The sequence below is a fragment of the Oncorhynchus mykiss genome, chromosome 12 (genome assembly GCF_013265735.2).
Source record: "Oncorhynchus mykiss isolate Arlee chromosome 12, USDA_OmykA_1.1, whole genome shotgun sequence".
NCBI classification, from domain to species: Eukaryota; Metazoa; Chordata; class Actinopteri; order Salmoniformes; family Salmonidae; genus Oncorhynchus; species Oncorhynchus mykiss.
Window position 1 is genome coordinate 18,936,779 of NC_048576.1, and position 27,000 is coordinate 18,963,778.

The 27,000-nt window shown below is 41.3% G+C and overlaps 1 pseudogene; it reads right to left on the reverse strand.

Moving 5' to 3' along the window:
• Positions 1 to 1,439: 1,439 nt before the first annotated feature.
• On the reverse strand, positions 1,440 to 13,129 carry LOC110536808 (annotated as a pseudogene).
• Between the last annotated feature and the right edge of the window lie 13,871 nt (positions 13,130 to 27,000).

Genomic DNA, 27,000 nt, shown 5'->3' on the forward strand with positions numbered 1-27,000 from the left:
GGCTTTAGAAGCTGCTGATAGGCTAATTGACATCATTTGAGTCAATTGGAGGTGTATCTGTGAATGTATTTCCTACCTTCAAACTCAGTGCAAGTAATTTTGCTTGACATCATAGGAAAATCAAAAGAAATTGTAAAAAAAATAAAATGTGTAGACCTCCACAAGTCTGGTTCATCCTTTGGAGCAATTTCCAAACGCCTGAAGCTACCACGTTCATCTGTACAAACAATAGTACGCAAGTTTAAACACCATGGGACCATGCAGCCGTCATACTGCTCAGGAAGGAGACGGGTTCGGTTTCCTAGAGATAAACGTACTTTTGTGCGAAAAGTGCAAATCAGTCCCAGAACAACAGCAAAGGACCTTGTGAAGATGCTGGTGGAAACAGCTACAAATGTATCTATATCCACAGTAAAACATGTCCTACGTCGACATAACCTGAAAGGCCACTCAGCAAGGAAGAAGCCACACTTCCAAAACCGCCATAAAAAAGCCAGACTACAGTTTGCAACTGCACATGGGGACAAAGATTGTTCTTTTTGGAGAAATGTCCTCTGGTCTGATGAAACAAAAACAGAACTGTTTAGCCATGAAGACCATCGTTATGTTTGGAGGAAAAAGGGGGAGGCTTGCAAGCCCAAGAACACCATCCCAACCGTCAAGCACGGCGATGGCAGCATCATGTTGTGGGGGTGCTTTGCTGCAGGAGAGACTGGTGCACTTCACAAAATAGATGACATCATGAGGAAGAACAATTACGTGGATATATTGAAGCAACATCTCAAGACATCAGTCAGGAAGTTAAAGCTTGGTTGCAAATGGGTCTTCCAAATGGACAATGACCCAAAGCATACTTCCAAAGTTGTGGCAAAATGGCTTAAGGACAACAAAGTCAAGGTATTGGAGTGGCCGTCACAAAGCCCTGACCTCAATCCTATAGAACATTTGTGGGCAGAACTGAGAATGTGTGTGCGAGCAAGGAGGCCTACAAACCTGACTCAGTTACACCAGCTCTGTCAGGAGGAATGGGCCAAAATTCACCCAACTTATTGTGGGAAGCTTGTGGAAGGCTCCCCAAAACGTTTGACCCAAGTTAAACTATTTAAATGCAATGTTACCTAATACTAATACTAATTGAGTGTATGTACATTTTTGACCCACTGGGAATGTGATGAAAGAAATTTAAGCTGAAATAAGTCATTATGTCTACTATTATTCTGTCATTTCACATTCTTAAAATAAAGTGGTGATCCTAACTGACCTAAAACAGGGATTTTGTACTAGGATTAATTGTCAGGAATTGTGAAAACTGAGTTTAAATGTATTTGGCTAAGGTGTACTTAAACTTCCAAATTCAACTGTATAATGCATCTTTTGAAGCCATTTACAAAACCCTTCAAATGATTTAAAGAATATAGGGAGACCAGGTTAATACAGGGTCTTCGTAAATATCTTTATTAAAAGAGATTATTCCACGTATCTGATGTGGAGGGCGATGAACAGACAACCAAGTAAAGACATTGTTGATGTGAAGAGGACCACCACAATCACACTTCTTGCCATGTTGACCAACGACCCAGTCCCGCCTCTACGATGATCTGAGCCAGCTGCATCATACACGTGAGCGCTGCACAATCCATGCCGGTGCCTCGATCCTGTCCAGCAAGATTACCTTTCCCCAGGTTCCTCTACACCCGGTGGGAGGATGGAAAACATTCAATTTTTATAAGTATAATGTCACAAGAGGAAAAAAATCATTTTGGAAATTCCATAAGAAACACTCTCACACTCAAGTGTGCACACCACACAAATATGCACATACGCGCACACACACGTGCACACATATGCAAACACACAACAAAATGTATTCATGACAAACGTATTCACAGTTCACACTATAAAACATGTAGTGAAAAGCATGTGGTAAAACTGAAGGGAATGGGAGACATGGTGACACAATACTTGAGTAAGAGTGGCTGGGGAAGAGTCTTGTGAACATGCCTGGTAAGCAGAATTAGAAGCAATGCCTCATCTCCAAATCAATAAACTAGTTAACACAAATCCCTTTCATGTCCTGCTCTATACTGTAGGTGACACGTCTGCTCCTGCTCCTCCCCTCTGGCGTACGACATCGCCAGAATATTAACCACCGGTCCTGGGATTCATCATTACGCACACCTGGCACTCATCATTACGTGCACCTGGGAATCATTATCATTATGATTCACACCTGGCCTCCGTTACCTTCATAATTTCCTCCTCTTTATATGTCAGTCCCCATTTCATTCACCAGTTTGCATTGTTCTTGTGTATTGATGTCCTGCCTTATGTTAGTGTCGTGTTCTTGGTTTTGTTGTTTTATTAAAACATTTCATCTGCACCTGCTTCCGACTCACCGCCCCATCATTACAATAGGGAGTAAATAAATTGATAACACAATAGATTACTAGGCAATGGAGCTGAGTTTGAAATAAATCAGTGTAATTGACTAATCTATCAGAGGGGATAGTGGAAAGCAGGCACATTACAAATATGTGCTCTATGGTAGTGAAATTGAGGATTTTTAAAATGTGTTTATTTATTTAACTAGGCAAGTCAGTTAAGAACAAATTCTTATTTACAATGACGGCCTACCCCGGCCAAACCTGGACAATGCTGGGCCAATTGTGCCCTGCACTATGGGACTCCCAAGCACGGACGGATGTGATACAGCCTGGATTTGAACCAGGGACTGTAGTGACACCTCTTGCACTGAGCTGCAGTGCCTTCGACCGCTGACCACCCGGGAGCAAGGGTGGGAGAACTTTTGCTTTGTAACTTATGAACTTGTTTGGAATCATTCCATCTGTTTTATTATGCAGTATTAGTATTTCCCCAATTTATAGTGAAAGCAGTGATTTAAGGATTATCTCTACTGAAATTAATCAGCCTCGTGCATCGGCAGACTGGACTACAGTTAGTAATTTGGAACTTTATTACGGTACATTATGTTCTCAGGTGGATAATATGGATAAAATAGTACACATCTTAAAACTCAGGAGAGTTTTGTTCCAAATTTGAATTTGATCCAAATAATTTAGATTGATTATGCTAATTAAATATCAAAGAAAATTGATTTTCATTGAGATATATTAACATAAACAATATAAATGATTTAGATCAAATTCAGATTTGGATCAAAACTGTCCTAAGTTCATAGATATTTTCACTAACCAGTGAAAAGTGCTGTCCAGAGATGTCCTTACTGAAGGTGACAGGAAGGGTTGAATATAAGGTAAAGTGCAGATTGGCCGAAGATAATCTCATTAATCACTTTTTCCATCCAAAGCCAAACCTTTCCCTATTTACATCCTGAAAGGTTGTGTTCACTTCTAAATCAAAACACTAATAGAAAAGCATTATGTCTTAGCGAAGCCTGTTTCACATCTGGGTAGTTCCATGTCATTTCAGCAAATCATGACACCCACCACTTCAGATTGTTCTGAAGTCGTTTCTGTAGTTAGAAAGAGATAAGATTATCATTTCTGCAACGTTATCATTTTGAAATATATTATAAAATGTAATTGGCCATTTTAATAGGATTCATATAATATTCAATAAATATAGTACCTATCATCCAAATGGTGCCAAACGTTTTTTCTGACAATGAGTAAGACATGAGGCATCCAAAGAAATGGTGAAAAGCCATTCCGCATGCCAATCTCACCCCAACAACAAGTATATATACACTGAACAAAAATATAAACACAACATGTAATCATTTAAAAGATTTGACTGAGTTCATATAAGGAAATCGTCAATTGAAATAAATTAGGCCCAAATCTACGGATTTCACATGACTGGGAAAACCAGTCATTATCTGCTGTGACCACCATTTGTCACATGCAGCACCACACACACTTCACACAGCATAGTTGATCAGGCTGTTGATTGTGTCCTTTGGAATGTTGTCCCACTCCTTTTCAATGGCTTTGTGAAGTTGCTGGATATTGGGTGGAACATGCTCAATGGGTGACATGTCTGATGAGAATGCAGGCCATGGAAGAAATGGGACATTTTAGCTTCCAGGAATTGAGTACAGATCCTTGCGACATGGGGCCATGCATTATTATACTGAAAAATTAGGTGATGGCGGTGGATGAATGGCACAATTATGGGCCTCAGGATATAGTCACGGTATCTCTGTGCATTCAAATTGCCACCGATAAAATGCAATTGTGTTCATTGTCCGTAGCTTATACCTGCCCATACCATAGCCCCACCACTATTGGGCACTCTGTTCAAAACTTTGACATCAGCAAACCGCTCGCCCACACGATGCCATACACGTGCTCTACGGTTGAGGCCGGTTGGACTTACTACCAAATTCTCTAAAACGGCATTGGAGGTGGCATATGGTAGATAAATTAACATTAAATTATCTGGCAACCTGACTGCAGGTGGACATTCCTGCAGTCAGCATGCCAATTGCGAGCTCCCTCAAAACTTGAGACATCTGTGGAGTTGTGTTGTGTGACAAAATTGCACATTTTAGAGTAGCCTTTAACTGTCCCCCAGCACAAGGTGCACCTGTGTAATGATCATGCTGTTTAATTAGCTTTTTGATATGTCACACCTGTCAGGTGGATGGATTATCTTGGCAAAGGAGAAATGCTCACTAACGGGGATGTAAACAAATTTGTGCACAATATTTGAGAGAAATAAGCTTGTTGTGCATATGAAACCTTTCTGGAACCTTATATTTCAGCTCATGAAACATGGGAGCAACACTTTACATGTTGCGTTTATATTTTTATTCAGTGTAGTATTAGTTTGCTATGTCTGACAAGTAGTATGGGGCTGTGGCAAATAGTTTTGTTTCTTCATCCTATGTCCTGTGTTCTCAGTGAGTTGTGGGATTTGTTTTCCTCTGTTCAGATGACTAATTTCTCCATCTAATTTCCCCATCTAACCTGACAGAGCTTGAGAGGATTTGCAGAGACGAATGGGAGAAACTCCCCAAATATAATTTAGGTGTGCCAAGCTTGTAGCGTCATATCCATGAAGACTCGAGGCTGTAATCGCTGCCAAATGTGCTTCAACAAAGTACTGAGTAAAGGGTCTGAATACTTATGTAAATGTAATATTTCATTTTTTTTAAAATAAATTTGCAAAAATGTCTTAAAACCTGTTTTTGCTTTGTCATTATGGGGTATTGTGTGTAGGTAGATTGATGAGGGGGGGGGGGTATTGAATCCATTTTAGAGTAAGGTTGTAACGTAACAAAATGTGGAAAAAGTCAAGGGGTCTGAATATCTTCTGAATGCACTGACTTGTGAAACAACATTTGAAACAGTGGCCAACAAAAGTGTCAGATTTTCACCTAGTAGAGGGAACACCACCATCTATTGGTCAGAACCTGGTAATATCAGAATGTGGGGTGGGACAAAAACCTAACAACTTCAATTAATATTTTCTCTGAACATCACCAAATTCACTGAGAATATGTTACATAGGGTGAAGAAACAATACTCTGAGCTGCAGCTCCATACTACTTGTCAGAGATAGAGAACTGATACTATATACTGGTTGTTATGGTAGGATTGACGTGGGGTGTCCTTGGGTGGCTTTTCACCATTTCTTTGGATTCCTAACTCATTGTTAGAAAAATCAGATGTTAGGTACTATATTTATTAAATATTAGATGAATGCTATAAATTAAAATTGCCATTTTGGGTGCAATCAATTAGCTTAATTTCTCAGAATAATGTTGCAGGAATGCTAATCTTATCTGTATCTAACAGAAACGATTTCAGAGGGTCAATCAGCCACATACATTTTTGGACTTATGAATTAATGATATGTACCCATTGATTTTTGAAGAATATAACTTACTTATAAATGCCTCATGAGCTTAGTCCATCAGAACCCCAAATAACATCTGGTTTTATTTCAACATTTTTGAACAAAGAAAATATAAACAAACACTATATAGCCTTAAAACATGGTTAAAGCAATAATTGTGATATCATGGATAGTCAGTCCTTGCATCCAAAGCTCTGTCTATGAATTTTAGAGTGGTTAAATTTCTCCAGCCCCATCCCTCAGCTTTGTACCGAACCAGGGCCTGGGACACGGCTTTGTTATTGTTTCTACAGCTGACTGCTGATTTAAGGAGAGGAGGAGGTTGTCCTCTCTGTCTGAAGAGAGGGGAGGGTTTTTGGGACGTGTGTCTGTTGTGAAGGTCACACCTGCTCTTAGCTTAGGTCACATACTGACCAACAAATTGTTGATCACTCAGCATTGACAGGCTCAGCAGGTAACGCTGAACTATGGCCAGACTATTATAGTAATGTTAATTGGTGAGATTGGGGTTGTAAGGACAGAAAGGGGGCATTTTCTCTTAGTTGTAAAAGCGAGCAGAGCAGAAACTGGCTACTCTTTATTTGACTGATGTAGCTGGCGAGGTAACTGCTGAACTAGTAGTGTAACTAACATGTAATTTTAGCTATGGTGATGTTTCATCCTTTCTCGCTTGAAGTTCTGTCTGAAGAGAATGAACTACCTAGCTAGTTAGTAGCTACCACAGCCAGTGCAGCTTGAGTTATCTGTCTGGTAGCAGTATCTAACAGCTGGGGTGTGTATGAAAATGTTTTGTATCCTTTTTGTCCCGTTTCAACAGAAAGCAATTAACTTGGCTAGTTTTCGTCAGTTGATGTACCCTTAGAGCTAGCAATAAGTTGGCAAACATTAGGTAGCTATCTTACTAACTTTAGCTATTATCTTTGCCTCAATCACACTAGACCTGAATCAAACAATGAAACCAGCAGCCAAATGATTGAAGACCGATATTCTGACTTTTTTTGACAGTGCAATGTGCGTTTTTATTGGAATCAGTAAAACAATGTAACGTTATTGATCTTTCGGTTTCCCTAGCTAATTCCCTACTTTTCACACTGACACAGTATAAACAGCTCTACAGACTATGCTGTCATGGTGCACAGTCAGTCTTAGCAGGATCAGATGGTGACAAGTGTCCCAGCAGGGTCAGACAGCCAGGGAAGAGCAGTCTACGGAGAACAGGTGAATTTTGCAGTATATAATTACAATCAATGAATGTATAAAGTTCCTTCTTGAGTTGATGGGTGGGCTACAGTCTGGGATCTGGGGATAATGCTTATTTCAATTATAGAACCATTGATTATATTATTGGATAAAACAATGTATAAATGTACACCAAGGTAATTCTTTGTCATGCCTCATCTGAGCAGGATCAGATGGTGACAGGGGTCTCATCAGGGTCAGACAGCCAGGGAAGTCCAGTCTGTGACGGCGCTGAGGTGAACTTTTGCAGATACAACACTTTATTCTCTCAGTGCAGAAAACACTGGACAAGCCAGAAACTTCAAAGATTGAAACTATTTTAAGGCAGTCTGACAAACCTCAAGTTGATTTCCAAACTGTATTTAAGGTTGATAGAGGCTTTTCCCAATAACACAAAACATGTCAAACTAAAATGTGAGGAAGACCTGGGAGACACTATTGATGATGATGAGTGGATACAGATATTTTTGAATGCCCAGTCATGTTCATATCATCTCAGACATACATTACTGCAGTTTAAGACCATCTATAGAACATACTACAGTATCTGCCAGTGAAACTGAATATCATGCACTGCATCTCAGTGCTAGAGGTGTCACTAAAGACACCCTGGTTCAAATCCAGGCTGTTTCACAACCAGCTGTGATTGGGAGTCCCATAGGGCGGAGCACAATTGGCCCAGCGTCGTCCAGGTTTGGCCGGTGTAGGCCGTCATTGTAGATAAGAGTTTGTTCTTAACTGACTTGCCTGATCTTGTGAAGGCTGACTGAATTCTGACAAAGAGGATGTTCTTTTATCTCAGCATGTCTACAGATACGACCTTCTCCCTGTTTTTGTTTGCTTGGAAATGATGATACTGGAGACTGTTATTATAAGAAATTGTGTAACCTAGCATTTATTGCATATTAGAAATGCATTGCCATTAATTGAAAGGTTGGTTGTCCTCCCACGATCTCACGATGGATGGCAGAAATGTCAAGTTAAGTATCACACCAGACCTGTCTGATTTGCGCCTCTCTCAGTGGACTAATCCATTGAAGAAGCCGCAGGGATGACACGGACCAAGAATATGGGGATTGTGGCTCAGATGCACAAGGTACGTCTCTCTCCAGGATGTGCTCACTACCTCCTTTTTGTGCGTATTCATTGTTTCATAACTTCATTGTGTGCGTTGTTTGCTGTCTATCAATTCCCCATTACATATATCACCAGTTAGTAGCCTACAGTTACCGTTACTGTCCATCATTTCTAATCTGCAATGTTTGTTTGGTTATGGTCATTTCTGTTAATGCATTCAATATAGTATTATCAGGGCCAAAAATGTATTTTTTTTGTCCACCAGCCACTGTGTCAGGTAAATTAAAAAATCTACCAGCCATTCAGATTTTTACCAGACAAAATCTTTTTTTTTCAGCAAAAATTACACCAACAAAACAAAAATGGATGAGCATGCTTTGTAATGTTTCTAAAACAATAAATGCATTACTAATAAGAAGTAATGTGGTATATTGTTTAACAGATGTTCACCTGTCCCTGTAAGGGTGGGAGATTTCCGTAGCAATGCGACTTGAGTCATTCTCCTGTGAGAATGAGAGTCTGACTGCGTCAAAGATTTGTATAAATAAACCAAGACAGACCCCAGCCTGTCGTTTCCAATGGGAACAAATGAATCATCGTGGGCAGAACAAGCAAGGAGGTCCTATTAGCCCATTCTAGCATACATCTGCATATTTCCACTAGGGAACGCCTACTCTGTGAAGTGCACGTGTGCAATAACTAAATTCGCCTTTGCACTCCTAAACAACATTTTTTTTTTTTTTGACAAAGGTTAAAGTATTTAAAACGTAGCCAACTCTGTTCATAACAGATTTTAGTTTTGGGAACAGAAAACTAGGGAAGAGTGGGAACTATCGATGAGAACATTTGCAGAATGTTGGCCAAAATCCATCTTCTCCCACTGCCAGCCACTGGGCTTCCTCTCATTACCATATTGGGTAGTGAGTGGAAATGCCAAGCGGTTGCTTCACATTTACACATCCGGTGAAATATCTGTCTCATTGTTCTATCTGTGGCTGCGTTGTCTTCTCTTCCCTAGCAGTTGAAACTCAAATATTGAAAAACAACCAAGCTTGTGAACATAACAATGTAAATAGCCAAGAAACACAAGGACAAAGTCTCATTGCAGTAGACTTTTGCTTCAAGTAAATTATACCAACTGTCATGCCTGTGCACAGAGCTTCTAAAAACAAATATTCACTCAGCTCTTCAAGTGTGGACAGCCCCTAGCCTGTCAGTGTTGCAGCTCGGGGTGGGATAGGCTGTAGGATTTTTAGGTCTTTGACTTTGTGCGATTAATTTACCAAGCATTGGAGCACCTTAAATACTGTAAACTGTTATGGTCAAAACATATTGCTAAGATAGGGAGAGGTCTGTCCGTAATAAAGCGCTGCTCTACTTTCTTGACATTGCTATCAACAAAACAAGACCTACAGGCCATAGTTTTGTTGCACCCGGACTACTGTCCAGGCATATGGTAAAGCGCCACAAAGAGGGACATCGGCAAATTACAATTGGCCCTGAACAGAGCAGCACGACTGATCCTTAAATGTACACGCAGAGCTAACATTAATAATATGCATGTCAATCTCTCCTGGCTCAAAGTGGATTTAGAAAAGGTTCTGAAAGGGCCAAGAATGGCCCCTTTCAGCATGATTTTCCCAAACATTGTATGTGTTACAAATGTAAAAAGCAAGTTACACATTCCTCACAATTAAGTTTTTATGTGAGAACTGCCAGAACAATCTGTGATACCCAAAAATATTTTCGGGCCAAGCTGGCAGGTAAATTCCCTCTTCTTTGGAGGGTGATGGGTATTGATTTAGACAGTTTTGGAATAAACTCAAAAGAAATTAGGGTAAAAAGTAATTTGGCATAGATGATATTCAAGTATTCCACAGACACCAACCTACAGTGGGATTACATTTGCTATGTGAATTACAAGTGATTTATGACACTTTGGACAGAAACCAGAATATAGAGCCAATCAATAAAGATAATTGGAAAGTACCTTTACACCTCCATCAAAAGGAAAAGGGGAGGTCACCTCTCCACTGTGGTAAATGACATGGTGAGCATTCAAGTTTAAAAGGGCAGCTGTTCGCATCACTCCATATTTGAGCTGCAGACAGGTGGTGGATGAATTTTGCAAACTCTACACATTATTAACTTTTAATGTAAGCATTTACAGCTCCAGAATGCACAACCCACTGTCAGTTCCATGATAACTATCTGGAGGTGAGAGACTAGCCTGGTCCGATATCTGTTTGTGCAGTCTTGCCAACTCCTATGGTCATTGTAGTTGGACAAACACGTGGAACCAGGCAATGAGAGAGAGAGAGAGAGAGAGAGAGAGAGAGAGAGAGAGAGAGAGAGAGAGAGAGAGAGAGAGAGAGAGAGGGTACTGACCTCCTCCTGCTGATGGTACTCTGAGATGAGGTTGAAGGGGATGGTGTACAAGGTGCTGGACATGACTCCGAAGACAGGATGAGGGTGGTGATGATGTTGGGGATCAGGCTGATCAGACTGATGCCCAGACCAAACACAAAGTATCCCACAAAGTTGAGCCCCTTCAGATCAACGAAGGGCTGCAGCAGCCTCTGGACATCTGAAGACACATCAGACGTAGAAAGAGAGAAGGAAGAGAGGGAGGGAGATTTCATCTTTACACGGTATGTGGATTGGTACTGCCAAGTAAGATTTATTTTTATTTTTACAGTATATACTACTGTGTAAGAACATGCAACATGTCTAAGAAGACTGCAGGTATAACTAAATAGAGAAGTGATTTCTTACTCAAGGGCACAACAAAAATTCTATCTGCTTGGGATTTGAATAAGCCATTTCTTATCCCTCATCTATTTTAGCAAAGTGTTGCGATAGTGCTCCTTATTACTTTGCTTTCCTTGTGTCAAAAATGTGAATGCCACTGAATAAACAAACACGTCATCATTGGTAATTCAGTTACATGGGATGACGATGGCCTGCTGTTCTGCTTACTGGCATTGGATCTAATGCATGCAAATGTGTGTCACTATTCTCCATAGACAGAAAATCAATTTGGTTTGTTCTCCATGCTCTACTTTCAGTGATTGGAGTTTAAGTATAAGACAAGTAAGTCTTACTTAATTAAATAAATTACCGAACAATAATGAAATTATAAGCATCTGCTATGCACTTATGCAGTGAATGATTGAATACGTTCTGTGCTGTGACTTAGCTTAAGGGTATGCGTTATTACATCAGTGTGTGTCACACAACATGTTACCACAGTCGCCAAGCAGGCTCGGAGCAAACTTCTGTGGAAAGTTCCCTGTGTTGTTTGGACATGAGCAGACAAGATATGAACTCATAAGCTTTAGAATCAGGAGTGAAGTAAGTCTCTTTACAACAAAACAAACATTCGCAAAGGATATTAGCTACGGCTCTATTGTGGACATTGGGTGACTACACGTATACCCTTGAGCTAAATCACATTGTGGACATTGGGTGACTACACGAATACCCTGGAGCTAAATCACATTGTGGACATTGGATGACTACAATTACATTTACGTTTGACATTTTAGTCATTTAGTAGACATTCTTATCCAGAACAACATACAGGAGCAATTAGGGTAAAGTGCCTTGCTCAAGGGCACATCTCCATGCTCACCAAGTCAGCTTAGGGATTCAAACCAGCAACCTTTCAGTTACTGGCCCAATGCTCTTAACCACTAGGCTACCTGTCAATAATGTCTTACTTATGAATGCTGCGACACAACAGGAATAGAGAGCAGAGGAGACAGAGTTGATACAGAGACCCCAGCATCCAATCTCCACCCCCTCTCATACCGCTCATAGGCTGTAGAGTTATGGTCCGCATACGGGTTGCCCTTATACACAATCTGTCATCACACACAAATAACCATTATTACACACACTTTATGACCAAGTATGATGATTATCATAATTATGATAATTACATGCACAATGGAGACAAAGTCACCACCACAGCTGAATACGAATTGAACTAGTTACTTACATAAATGTGGTGTTTGATTCAATATGTCTCTCCAATCTCTACCCACTCCTCTGACATATAATCAATAAGTGGTGGTATGGTGGTTGAGGGTTAAGATAAAAGCCTTTGCCTGCATGAAGTGATGGAGGACGATGATGTATTTATCTTAAAATGCATGTGCTGTACAGTAGCTTGTAACAGTTAACAAGTTCCATCCCATGTGTCAACAACATAAACCACATCAAATCAAATCAAATTGATTTATATAGCCCTTCGTACATCAGCTGATATCTCAAAGTGCTGTACAGAAACCCAGCCTAAAACCCCAAACAGCAAGCAATGCAGGTGTAGAACATCTGCCACGGCTCTCTATTGATACAGTGAAAGCACAGTATGTTTAGGTCTGACCTGCTGCTTAGTTTGCCTCAGTCTCAACCACTAAATCACCACCACCATGTGACAGCAGCCTGCGTAAGAGCAGTCATCAGCATACAGATCAGATGAGACCTGACCACCATAAAGCCGGTCTGTCAATGTCTTCATTACAGAGCAATTAATAGTTGGGCACACAGAACCAAATCAGCCAAGGCTGTGACGAGAGACTACCCACCAATCAGGGCATGTTGTGATGGTGCTAAATAAATAAACAGGAAGCCTTTTAATGAACACAGTGATGAACCTCGATCGCATAATGGAGTGAAAACATTAAGTTCTCTTATGACCACTGTCAAATAAGGGCAATCATTAGTAGTCTGAGTGATATAATTAGTTTGTCCTTTAATGGTCTCTCTCTCTCCCTCCCTTCCTCTCTCCCTGTCCCATGAAGTCTGTGAAGAAGAGCCTGTTGCAGAGGAAGATGGTCCATCCCAGCAAGTGAGTGACACAGAGACAGCGGTAGTGACTGGGTATGTTAATCATAGCCAGGATACAGGACTTCAGAGTTATCCTCTTCTTCTGCAGGCAGAAACAGGGTAGAGACACACACATGGCAGATCATTAGATCATGAGACTTCTGCTTCAGGCGGACAATAGAGAGACACGCACATGGCAGATCATTAGATCATGAGACTTCTGCGGACAGACACAATAGAGAGACACACACATGGCAGATCATTAGATCATGAGACTTCTGCTGCAGGCAGACACAATAGAGAGACACACACATGGCAGATCATTAGATCATGAGACTTCTTCTGCAGACAGACACAATAGAGAGACACACACATGGCAGATCATTAGATCATGAGACTTCTGCTGCAGGCAGACACAATAGAGAGACACACACATGGCAGATCATTAGATCATGAGACTTCTTCTGCAGACAGACACAAGAGAGACACACACATGGCAGATCATTAGATCATGAGACTTCTTCTGCAGACAGACACAATAGAGAGACACACACATGGCAGATCATTAGATCATGAGACTTCTGCAGACAGACACAATAGAGAGACACACACATGGCAGATCATTAGATCATGAGACTTCAGAGGGTCTCACACAGAACAGCAGGGAGTCAGTGAATGTCAAAAACAGGAAATTTAAAAAAGAACAAGGAACAGCAGGGTGTCAGATAAGAATAAAGACGTCAGATGAAAGCTAGTAGCTAATGACAGATACACTAGCCTTATGCTGAAAATATATATGTTTTAACAAGTCAGGAAGAGAGGGAATTTAAAAAATAAAACATTTAAAGAAATGGGTGAGAATTGTTTTTTAAAACCATGTGCTCTTTCTTTAAGTTTGTTCTGGTTTAATATACCATAGTTCTGTGTTCTGTAGGATTCAACGTTTTTCTATTGCTTACGTGTACACAGATTGTCATGACAGCATACATTTATTCGAATCATCATCCCAAAATATATTCCCCATAAACCTTTACAGGAATGCTTCTGCAAAATCGAAAATTAATATGAGAATCTATATGGTTGCACCAAAGTGCCCTGTCTGGCTACTGTGATAATGGAGAACCTTGCCTGCAAAAGAGTCTTCTTTAGCAAGGATTCATAGTAAGTACTTCCTGACTCTTTTCGTAGATTTTTGAATTACTTCTGCAAAGTCATCGTTAATTTCCAGCTATATTTACTCACTGGGCATAAATATCCATCATCATTAAATTACCATTGTCAAATGCTATGGTGCTGAATTGAATTGTTGAATGCTAGTCTGAGTTTCAATGAATCTCATTCAGAGCACTGGTTTGAATGACTGTCTGAGCCTTAGAGATCATATCATTCATTTAATTCCAGGACGTGAGCTACCTATACATGTAATACAGTATAATGGCCATTTCAATTACTTTATCTGTGTGAACGAGGTGACATTATAACCTTTATTTATTTATTTTAGTTCACCTTTATTTAACCAGCTAGGCCAGTTGAAAACAAGTGCTCATTTACAACTGCGAACTGACCAAGATAAAGCAAAACAGTGCAACAAAAACAACAACACAGAGTTACACTTTTAATGACTGTCTTACACCCTGACGACTGCCTGGTCTCACCAACATCAAGGTATCCATGCATGCGATCCAGCTGCCGCCGGTAACTAAGAATAACTACATGACCCTTGTCCTCTAACAATTCTCACATCTCGCAATGACTGGGGAGTGGTCACCATTGCCACACACCAGAGCTAATTTCAATGCTACACATGTAGGATCTTAATTTGACCTGAATTATAACAGCAAAATAATCCTGCAGCAAGAGGATTTTAACATGTTGTACATAATGTTGTTTGATCAGTGGTTAGGCTATTAGCTGGTCAAAATTAGTCTAGACCGTGTGTTAGTGCCAGTGGTGATTTTAGCATCTAAATCTTGGTGGGGCAAAAACCCAAAATGTTTTTTGATGCATGCCAGCAAAGCCGCTACACAACACTAAACAATACATTAATTGTACTAGAACGGTGACAAACGGTGCCCACAAATAGTTAGGGCCCACATAAAGCTGTCCCACAGCAGGGCTTTCTTTTCAGTACCATGGAGTGAATCTTTACCATTGCTACACCTGGCTATCAGCAGAACCTTGTCTGGCAGCAAAACAGATCATTCAGCCTCATTTACCGCCTTTGTAAAAAACATAGCTGATATGGCTGACTTGCTTAAAGAAATATGGTTTCTACTGACAATTGAGATGTACAAACTATGGAATAAGAGGATGACGAGAGGATAAGAGGCAATCCGTAATTTTTACTAAGACATTAATGAGTGAGCTAGGAAGGACGTAGGCAATATAACTATTTATTCAGGACTTTTGAAATGTACAGCGACAGAATTCAGAACACGGGCCATTCTTACAGTATTCTCCCTGTACACCAAGTCAGAACTGTAGGAGAAATAAAGGGGCATATAAGCAGGCAATGAATGCTCTTAAAATATTAAAAGATTACATTTCTCTAACACAGGCTATAGGATGCATGTGCATCACCAAGTCAGAACAGTAGGCTAAGTGATGAGGGGGGAAGATTATTAGGGTGAGGCACATAGGCTTCTAACACTTTACTACACAACATACACTTAGTATTACTTTCTTTGCTACAGTATACATATCTCCCTGGTATATTACATAATTTATGCAGCAGCATACAATACATTTTTGGATTCACCTTGCTGTGCTCACTTGAGCAGGAAGGTGGAGCGGCGGTCCTTGTGGGCAAATTTTGTCATCAAACTTTGTCATCAAAGTCTGGCATTCTCTGGGTTTAGAAAACACGGTTGAATCATGACTTCAGTGACCTTCAGGTCGGAGATTTAGAAAGAGGACCGCGTTCCCGACTTGGAATTCTAAGTTGGATGACCATTCAAAACGTATGTCTCCAGTTGGAGCTCGTTCCCAGTTGTCTTGAACTCACTGAATTCTGAGATTTCCCAGTTCCAAGTTTCCAGTAGTTTTGAATGCGGAGAAGTCATGCTGGATTGACAGCATGGCCAATGTATTCAACCTTTTCTGGCCCATGGTGTTGAATGTTTATCCTTTTAAGCCTGGGAAAGAGACCCTTAAACCCAAACGTATACCACACACCCACTCCACTGAATAGCAGGCTAGTGATTGGTTTGCAACACTTGTAGTTAGCCACTGATTCCTTCCAAGAAAACAAATAGTTGAATTTGCGATTTCCAACTTGTTGAGTAATGTTAAATGTCCCATGGCCATAGAGCATCGATACATTTTATATAGAATTTCTGTAATTTAAAAAAAACATTTGCCAGTAGATTCATGACGATGACTGCTTGTCTAGCTTGCTAGCTGAGATTTTGAATGTGTGACGTTGACATGATCAGTCCAATTAAAGCTACAGTAGATATAACGTGATTTGACTTAATTTTATCTGTAGCCAATGACCCTGAGTCTTCTTGGATGGGCACTTCTAAAGTAACTCTATGGTAGCAACCAAGGGGCTTGAACTTTTGAGCTCTCCCTGTAGATTTTGCGGTGACATAGCGTCCCCATGAGTGACAGAACACTGAGCCAACCAATCAGAGTGCAATTAGAGAACATTACCAACCCTTGTATTTTCTGCCTCACCACCACGGAAAGCATTGAGCTAGGCTGAAACACCTGCATTTTGGAGCTGTCTTACTCAAGAAAGCAAATAAGAGACCATGTTCGTATGCGCCTTTACTAACTCAATGATTGTTTTTTTATTGTTTGCAAACTGATATGTGACACGTATTAATGCCAAAATAACATGCAAAACAGGAAAAAAATAGAGATGTATTTCTTTCAGCTAACAGGTGGGGCTCAAAACAGGTGGGGCTCTGCCCTGAATGATGGGCCGCCACTTGTTAGTGCGGGTTTCCAGTGAATTTATGAATATTCCGAAGCTCATCTACAGGACAATTCTCACCACCAAATTAATATCCTACATACAGTGGGGCAAAAAAGTATTTAGTCAGCCACCAATTGTGCAAGTTCTCCCACTTAAAAAGATAAGAGAGGCCTGTAATTTTCATCATAGGTACACTTCAACTATGACAGACAAAAAAACTTTTGTTATTGACCAAATACTTATTTTCCACCATAATTTGCAAATAAATTAATAAAAAATCTTACAATGTGATTTTCTGGATTTTTTTTCTCATTTTGTCTGTCATAGTTGAAGTGTACCTATGATGAAAATTACAGGCCTCTGTCATCTTTTTAAGTGGGAGAACTTGCACAATTGGTGGCTGACTAAATACTTTTTTGCCCCACTGTATGTACAATTGTATGAACACAAAAGAGACATTTAAACACATACATGTATGTCTCACACAGTGATGATACATTTTTATTATGGATACAGACTATTCACAATGGTCCAAAGAGAGACACAGTGCGTTCAGAAAGTATTCACACCCCTTGACTTTTCCACATTTTGTTACGTTTCAGCTTAAAAAAGGTTTTTCCTCAATCTACACACAATACCCCATAATGCCAAAGCGAAAACAGGTTGAGAATATTTTGCAAATGTATTTTTAAAAAACAGACCCTTTTTACTCAGTACCTTTTTGAAGCACCTTGGGCAGTGATTACAGCCTTGAGTCTTCTTGGGTATGACACTACAAGCTTGGAATACCTGTATTTATGGTGTATTTAGAGTATTTAGGGAGTTTCCTCTCTTCAGTTCCTCTCAAGCTCTGTCACGTTGGATGGGGAGCATCGCTGAATGGCTATTTTCAGGTCTCTCCAGAGATGTTCGATCGTGTTCAAGTCCGGGCTCTGGCTGGGCCACTCAAGGACATTCAGAGACATGTCCCGAAGCAACTCCTGCGTTGTCTTGGCTGTGTGCTTAAGGTCGTTGTCCTGTTGGAAGGTGAACCTTCGTGGTCCTGAGCACTATGGAGCAGGTTTTCATCAAGGATCTCTCTGTAGTTTGTTCCGTTTATCTTTCCTTTGATCCTGACTAGTCTCCCAGTCACTGACGCTAAAAAACATCCCCACAGCATGACAATGTAACCACCATGACGCCACCACCCTCCTGATTCCTGCTTACAAGCAAAAACTAAAGCAGGAAGTATCAGCGACTTGCTCAATACGGAAGTGGTGAGATGCTACGCTACTGGAATGTTTTTCTAGCACACACTGGAATATGTTCCAGGATTCATCCAATGGCATTGAGGAGTATACCACCTTAGTCACCGGCTTCATCAATAAGTGCATTGACAACGTCGTCCCCACAGTAAATGTAAGTACATATCCCAACCAGAAGCCATGGATTAAAGGCAACATCCACAGCGAGCTCAAGGCTAGAGCTATCATTTTCAAGGAGCGGGACACTAATCCAGATGATTATAAGGAATCCTGCTATGCCCTCAGTTGAACCATCAAACAGGCAAAGCGGCAATACAAGATTAAGATTAAGTACCCAAAGGCACCCCCTAGCCCTGCAAAAGACAACATGCACAATACCGATTGGTTATCAGGTCAGGTGATGGGTGCCCAAGGCCACTAGTCATAGCCCAAGTCCTGTGTGGCTCAGTTGGTAGAGCTTGGCGCGTTTCCCATGGGGGACCAGTATGAAAATGTATGCACTCACTACTGTAAATTGCTCTGGATAAGAGTGTCTGCTAAATTATGTAAATGTAAGCAATCATCAGATATTGAGTACACTATCTTCATGGAAATTTTTAATATTTTCAAAATCACCTCAGGCAAATGTTTATAAATACAGTACAATTCCTGGATTGCATATGATTATCTGCAAAAACATTTGCCTGTAGTGGTTGTACCATGTGCTGTATTAATACCCACAAGGTCTGATTTATAAAAGAATGCTTCTTACATCTGAACATAAAGCTCATGTCACAATCCAATGTTGAGGCTGGGTTATCTCATAGAACCTGAGAGTAATGATAAATATGTTTTGTCACGTAGTATGTGTGATCCTGCACACAGAACAAGTGGCCTGTTCTGTTAGACATATCCCAATAATCTGGACATATGTTCCCTCAATTCTTACACCAGTACCCTACAATGAGAAACCTGTAAATCAATCTTTCTCATAAATTGTGCAGCACTTTTGAGTGTGTCAAACTAGGATTGGATGTCAAGTGTCTGCCTGCATTAAGTCTGGACACACAATATGTTCCCTAAATGTTGCACCCTACCTATAAGAAACCTGCTTGCAAATTAAACGTTCTCATAAATTATGCATTTTGTGTACCACGAATGTCACTGCACATTCGTGCATACTCCCTGACTATAATATCAAAAACCCTCTCTAGAGCCATATATAGAGAAAGACATGGTAGGCTATATGTATGTAATGTATATATAGTTTCACTGGCCCCCTCTAGGGAACTTTCAATAAATTCCCTGGTTTCCCAGAAATCCTTGTTGGAGAATTCTAGATTTCCTGTTAATTCCCTTCTGAACCTGAAAATCCTCCAACTGGGATTTCAGGAAAACAATGGCATTTATTGAACGTTTTGCAACCCTAGCCCCCTCCTTCCATTATGGTAAACGGTATGGTATTGCAGAGAAACTAGTACAACTTTATCCATTTTGTATCCATCCAAAGAAGCAGTTTAGAAAAAGTCACATCTGCATTACCATCTTTTTTTCTTTCTTCTAAGTCTCAAACAACTGGGCAACAGCATACATTTCAGCAAATAATTGCCTGTTTCAAATAAACACAGAGTCTACATGAATTGTTAACAGGTTTACCATTAATTACCATGAATTTTTGAGGTTGTGTTTGATTTGTTACATTAAATAATTGAGTAATGACAACAACAACATAAAATGGTGGCAATCATCCGTTTTTATCGCCAGTAAGAAACTGCTGGCCAATGGCTGCTAACAGCTGAGAAAGGGAAAGGGGATACCTAGTCAGTTGTACAACTGGATGCATTCAACTGAAATGTGTCTTGAACTGCTAGCTACAGTAACTGCCTAGAATAAAAAACAGTCAACAACTTTGGGAGTACAGACCCTTATAAATCGTCCGAAAATGCAGTCATAGATGAGAATAATTATTCTGTCAAGGAATTAAAGTTTCACAGTATTCTAATTTGATGGTTGGAGACACAGTGCGAGTTAGAATTAATGGATATAAAACCAAAACCATAAATCCTATTAACATTCCACATGCTTAAAAATAATACATTTCACTAATCTCTAAAAACATCTAGAGATGGAAACAACTCTAGTTCTAAAATAATAATCCATAGATACTTCAAAGCTCTTGGACATGGCCTTTTTCAACACAACATGAAATGTTTTGGTTTCTTTATTTGTATATTTCCATGCATTTATCCTCTTATTTCACAAGCGAATACATTTTTGTGAGTTGTGAGGGTAGTCAAAACGAAGGTCAAGGAATATTTTTTGTTCAGGCCGTGTGACTGCAAAGCAAATGAACAACACAAAAGAAAAATATCATTACAACCATCCTCTCTGTATGAAGAAAACACACACACCTCCACATACCAGTGACTAGCAGGTCATGTGCCACCCCTCTCTCAATTCCAAACCATGACTGAGTATCTGCTGGATTAGAGCCTACTATACACAAACTCACACCACCCTGTGCCGGTTTCCCTGCCATCAATGAGTCCGCCTGCTCTCTCGCTAGTACACTGAAATACCTCCTCACATGCTTGTTCACTCACGCAATCACTGACTGACTGACTGAGTGAGCTCTGAGGGTCGTGTACTGTTTACTCATGACTAAAAGGACTTCTAAAATGTCAAAATAATCACATTAACTCCATGATAACTTAAAGGAAAAATCATATTTTTTCATTAGTCCACTGTTAATATAGTCCCAGCAGGTTTTCAAGAAGCAAAGTGTCACTTGCCACACCATCATGATGATGCAAAACACCCCATCATGGTGATGCAAAACACATCATCATCATGATGTTGCAAAACACATCATCATCATGGTGATGCAAAACACATCATCATCATGGTGATGCAAAACACATCATCATCATGATGGTGCAAAACACGTCACCATCATGATGGTGCAAAACACGTCACCATCATGATGGTGCAAAACACGTCATCATCATGATGGTGCAAAACACATCATCATCATGATGGTGCAAAACATGATGTGGTGGCAGATAGCCTTGTGGTTAGAGAGTTGGGACAGTTACCGAAAGGTTACTGGATCGAATTCCAGAGTTGACAAGGTGAAAATCTGTTGTTCAGCACCTGAACAAGGCATTTAACCCACTGTTCTCTGGTAGGCTGTCATTGTAAATAAGAATGTGTTCTCTCTACACTGGCTTCCTGCTTTCTCCAATAGAGCTCAATTTTTATGGAACGTTCTGCCTATCCATGTGAGAGACGCAGACTCGGTCTCGACCTCTAAGTCTTTATTGAAGACTTATCTCTTCATTAGGTCCTGTGATTGAGTGATAGGCAGTCCTCGAGCCTGCCTATCGCCTGGTACTGTTTGGACTCTGACCTGGTTTATGAACTCTTGCCTGTCCCCGACCTGCCCTTTGCCTACCCCTTTTGGTATAATAAATATTGGAGCTCAACCATCTGCCTCCTGTGTCTGCATTTTGGTCTCGCCATGTGCCCTTATACATATCTGTATTCCCAGTCATGTGAAATGCATATATTAGGGCCTAACGAATGTATTTCAATTGACTCATTTCCTCATAGGAACTGTAACTCAGTATAACCTTGGAAATTGTTGCATGTTTCATTTATATTTTTGTTCAGTGTCAATACATTTGCACAATGAGCATTTGTTATTCCTCAAATGCATCGTTACAGTTGTTGGATAGCTTGTAAATTTTAGCCATGTTAGCATTGGCCTGAAATCAGTCAAAACACCTCAAAACAAGAAATGGTTTCAAGAACAAGATGAAACTACCTGAAACGAGTGACTTGGGATTTCCCACATGGCAGTTTCTTGTCATTGTGGTAGCTATCTGGCCATCCAGAATCATAACAACTCACGGACCTCTTCCCCATTTAACCGTGCACATCGTTTTCGTGACAGTGTCAGATAACCCATCTATTGGGCTTGTCAATGGTACGTCCTGTTTGAGTTTTTTTCTTGTAAGCAGGAATCAGGAGGATACAGTTATGGTTAGATTTGCCAAAGAGAGGCTGAGGGAGAGGTTTGTGCGCGTTTCTGTGTGTGGTGTAAAGGTGATCTAGAGTTTTTTCACCTCTAGTTGCACAGGTGACATGCTGGCAGAAATGAGGTAAAATGGAATTCAGTTTCCCTGCATTTAAAGGTGTTCCAAATATTTGGTATACTCAGTGTAGACAGCTGATATAAACTCAGCAAACAAAATAAACGTCCTCTCACTGTCACCTGCGTTTATTTTGTGTAAATATGTGTAAATATTTGTATGAACATAAGATTCAACAACTGAGACATAAACTGAACAAGTTCCACAGACATGTGACTGAAAAAATGGAATAATGTGTAAAAGTAACAGTCAGTATCTGATGTAGCCACCAGCTGCATTAAAACTTCTTATGGCTGCAAGGGGCATTATTGAGTAGCTTGGATGAAAGGTGCCCAGAGTAAACGGCCTGCTCCTCAGTCCCAGTTGATAATATATGCATATCATTATTAGTATTGGATAGAAAACACTCTGACGTTTCTAAAACTGTTTGAATGATGTCTGTGAGTATAACAGAACTCATATGGCAGGCAAAAACCTGAGAAGAAATCCAAACAGGAAGTGAGAAATCTGAGGTTGGTTGATTTTCAACCCAGGCCCTATTGAATTCACAGCGATATATGGATGAAGTTGCACTTCCTAGGGCTTCCACTAGATGTCAACCGTCTTTAGAAACTTGAATGAGGCTTCTACTGTGTTGTGGGGCAGAATGAGAAGGGAATGAGTCAGGTTACTGGCAGAGAGCCATTTCCTGGTCACACGCATGCTTCTCTACACACAAAGGAATTCTCCGGTTGGAACTTTATTGAAGATTTATGATAAAAACATCCTAAAGATTGATTCTATACTTAGTTTGGAATGTTTCTAAGACCTGTAATATCACTTTTTGAAGTTTTTGTCCGAAGTGATGCCTGACCTGCACGAGCGTTTGGATATGTGTACCTAATGCCCTAACAAAAGTAGCTACTTGGACATCGAACAAATCAAGCATTTATTGTGGAACTGCGATTCCTGGGAGTGCATTCTAATGAAGATTATCAAAGGTAAGGGAATATTTATAATTGAATTTCTGATTTCTGTTGACTCCAACATGGCAGAAATTTGTATTTGTTTTCTGAGTGGCGTCTCAGATTATTGCATGGTTTGATTTTTCCGTAAAGTTGTTTTGAAATCTGACACCGCGGTTGCATTAAGGAGAGGTATAGCTATATTTCCATGTCTAAAACTTGAATTTTCATCGACATTTATAATGAGTATTTCTGCAAAATGATGTGGCTCTCTGCAATAACACCGGATGTTTTTGGAACTAGTGAACGTAACGTGCCAATGTAAACTCAGATATTTTATATAAATATGAACTTTATCAAACAAAACATACATGTATTGTGTAACATGAAGTCCTATGAGTGTCATCTGATGAAGAGCATCAAATGTTAGTGATTCATTTTATCTCTATTTGTACTTTTTGTGACTCCTCTCTTTGGCAGGAAAAATTGCGTTTTCTTTGGCTTGGTGGTGACCTAACATAATCGTTTGTGGTGCTTTCGCTGTAAAGCTTATTTGAAATCAGACACTGTGGTGGGATTAACAACAAGATTACCTTTAAAACGGTATAAGATTCATGTACTGTATGTTTGAGGAATTGTAATTATGAGATTTCTGTTGTTTTGAATTTGGCGCCCTGCACTTTCACTGGCTGTTGTCATATCAATCCCGTTAACGGGATTGCAGCCCTAAGAAGTTAAGTACTGCAGTGCATCTCCTCCTCATGGACTTCACCAGATTTGCCAGTTCTTGCTGTGAGATGTTACCCCACACTTCCACCAAGGCACCTGCAAGTTCCCGGACATTTCTGGGGGGAATGGCCCTAGCCTTCACCCTCCGATCCAACAGGTCCCAGTTGTGCTCAATGGGATTGAGATCCGAGCTCTTTGCTGGCCATGGCAGAACACTGATATTCCTGTCTTGCAGGAAATCACGCACAGAACGAGCAGTATGGCTGGTGGCATTGTCATACTGGAGGGTCATGTCAGGATGAGCCTGCAGGAACGGTAACACATGAGGGAGGAGGATGTCTTCCCTGTAACGCACAGCGTTGAGATTGCCTGCAATGACAACAAGCTCAGTCCGATGATGCTGTGACACACCACCCCTGACCATGACGGACCCTCCACCTCCAAATCGATCCCACTTCAGAGTACAGGCCTTGGTGTAACGCTCATTCCATCGACGATAAACACGAATTTGACCATCACCCCCGGTGAGAGAAAACCGCGACTCGTCAGTGAAGGGCACTTTTTGCCAGTCCTGTCTGGTCCAGCGATAGTGGGTTTGTGCCCATAGGCAACGTTGTTGCCGGTGATGTCTGGTGAGGACCTGCCTCACCAGCCTATTGCAGACAGTCTGAGCACTAATGGAGCTACATTTTTATGGAATGGTCTGCCTATCCATGTGAGAGACTCAGTCTCAACCTTTAAGTCTTTACTGAAGACTAATATATTCAGTAGATACTATGATTGAGTGTAGTCTGGCCCAGGAGTGTGAAGATAAACGGAAAGTCACTGGAGCAATGAACCGCCCTTGCTGTCTCTGCCTGGCCGGTTCCCCTCTCTCCACTGGGATTCTCTGCCTCTAACCCTATTACGGGGGCTGAGTCACTGGTTTACTGGATCTTTTCCATGCCATCCCTAGGATGGATGCGTCACTTGAGTGAGTTGAGTCATTGACGTGATCTTCCTGTCCGGGTTGGCGCCCCCCCCCTCAGGTTTGTGCCATTGGGGAGATCTTCGTGGGCTATACTTAGCCTTCTCTCAGGGTAGTAGGTTGAAGTTATCCCTCTAGTGGTGTGGGGGCTGTGCTTTGGCAAAGTGGGTGGGATTATATCCTGCTGTTTGTCCCTGTCTGGGGGTTTTCGTTGGATGGGGCCACAGTGTCTCCTGACCCCTCCATTCTCAGCCTCCAGTATTTATGTTGCAGTAGTTGTATGTGTTGGGGAGTAGTATGTGTCGGGGAGCTAGGGTCAGTCTGTTACTTCTGGAGTATTTCTCCTGTCTTATCCGGTGTCCTGTCTGAATTTAAGTATGCTCCCTCTAATTCTCTCTCTCTTTTTCTCTCTTTCCCTCTCTCTTCTCTCGGTGGACCTGAGCCCTAGGACCATACCTCAGGACTACCTGGCCTGATGACTCCTTGCTGTCCCCAGTCCACCTGGTCATGCTGCTGCTCCAGTTTCAACTGTTCTGCCTGCGGTTATGGAACCCTGACCTGTTCACTGGATGTGCTACCTTGTCCCGGACCTGTTGTTTTGGACTCTCTCTCTACCGCACCTGCTGTCTCTAACTCTGAGTGATGGGCTATGAAAAGTCAACTGACATTTATTCCTGAGGTGCTGACCAGTTGCACCCTCTACAACCACTGTGATTATTATTATCTGACCCAACTGGTCGTCTATGAAAGTTTGAACATCTTGGCCATGTTCTAATATATTCTCCACCCGGCACAGCCAGAAGAGGACTGGCCACCCCTCATAGCCTGGTTCCTCTAGGTTTCTACATTTGATACATTTGATTGTTCTTAACTGACTTGCCTAGTTAAATAAAGGTTAAATATATATATTTTTTTATTCATAATGCAAAACACACCATCATGATGATGCAAAACACACCATCATATGATGCAAATGTTGCGTTTACACACTGAAGGTAGGTAAGGTGTCAAATGCAGGAGAGCAGAGATGTCAGTGTAGCGTATATTTTAATAAGGGCAAGTCCAAAAAAACGGTACAGTACAATACCCCAAAACAACGTCCAAGACAATGGGAACTAACAGTACTCCCGTAAGGCACAAAACCACAACGCACCTTACTATAATAAACACACACGAAATACACTGAGGAAAGCCTCCACGAGAAACAAGAAAATAATCCCGCACAAACCTAAACGGGGAAACAGGGGTATATATACACACAGAAAATAAAGCAAATAAAAACCAGGTGTGAATGAACCAAAGACAAAACAAATGGAAAAGGAAACATGGATAGGTGATTAGCTAGTAGGCCGGCGTCGCCAACTGCCGAGCACCGCCCGAACTGGGAAGTCGTGACAGTACCCCCCGACGCACGGCTCCTGCAGCACGCCGATGCTGGCCTCGAGGGCAACCCGGAGGACGAGGTGCAGGGCGATCCAGGTGGAGGCGGTGAAATTCCCTCAGAAGAGATGGGTCTAATACGTCCTCCACCGGCACCCAGCATCTCTCTGTACCCCTCCCAATCCATGACGTACTGAAGGCCCCCCACCCGACGCCTTGAGTTCAGTATGAACCGAACTGCATACGCCGGGGACCCCTCGATGTCCAGGGGGGGGGGCGGAGGGACCTCCCGCACCTCAGCTTCTTGAAGCGAACCAGCCACCACCGGCCTGAGAGACACATGAAATGAGGGTTTAATACAGTAATATGGGGGGGGCTGTAACCTGTAACACACCTTGTTTATTCTCCTCAGGACTTTAAATGGCCCCACAAACCGCGGACCCAGCTACCGGCAGGGCAGGCAGAGGGGCAGGTTTTGGGTCAAGAGCCAGACCCGGTCCCCCGGTGCAAACACCAGGGCCTCACTGTGGTGACGGTCAGCGCTTGCCTTCTGCCGCCCTTCAGCCCATTTCAGGCACCACTACTTCAGTTCATGAAAATAAATAGCCTGCCAGCTACTTAACCCTGTTGCCCAAAGCTAACGTTATAAGCAGCCAGCTAGCTTCATCTCGCTAGTGAGGCTCGACCG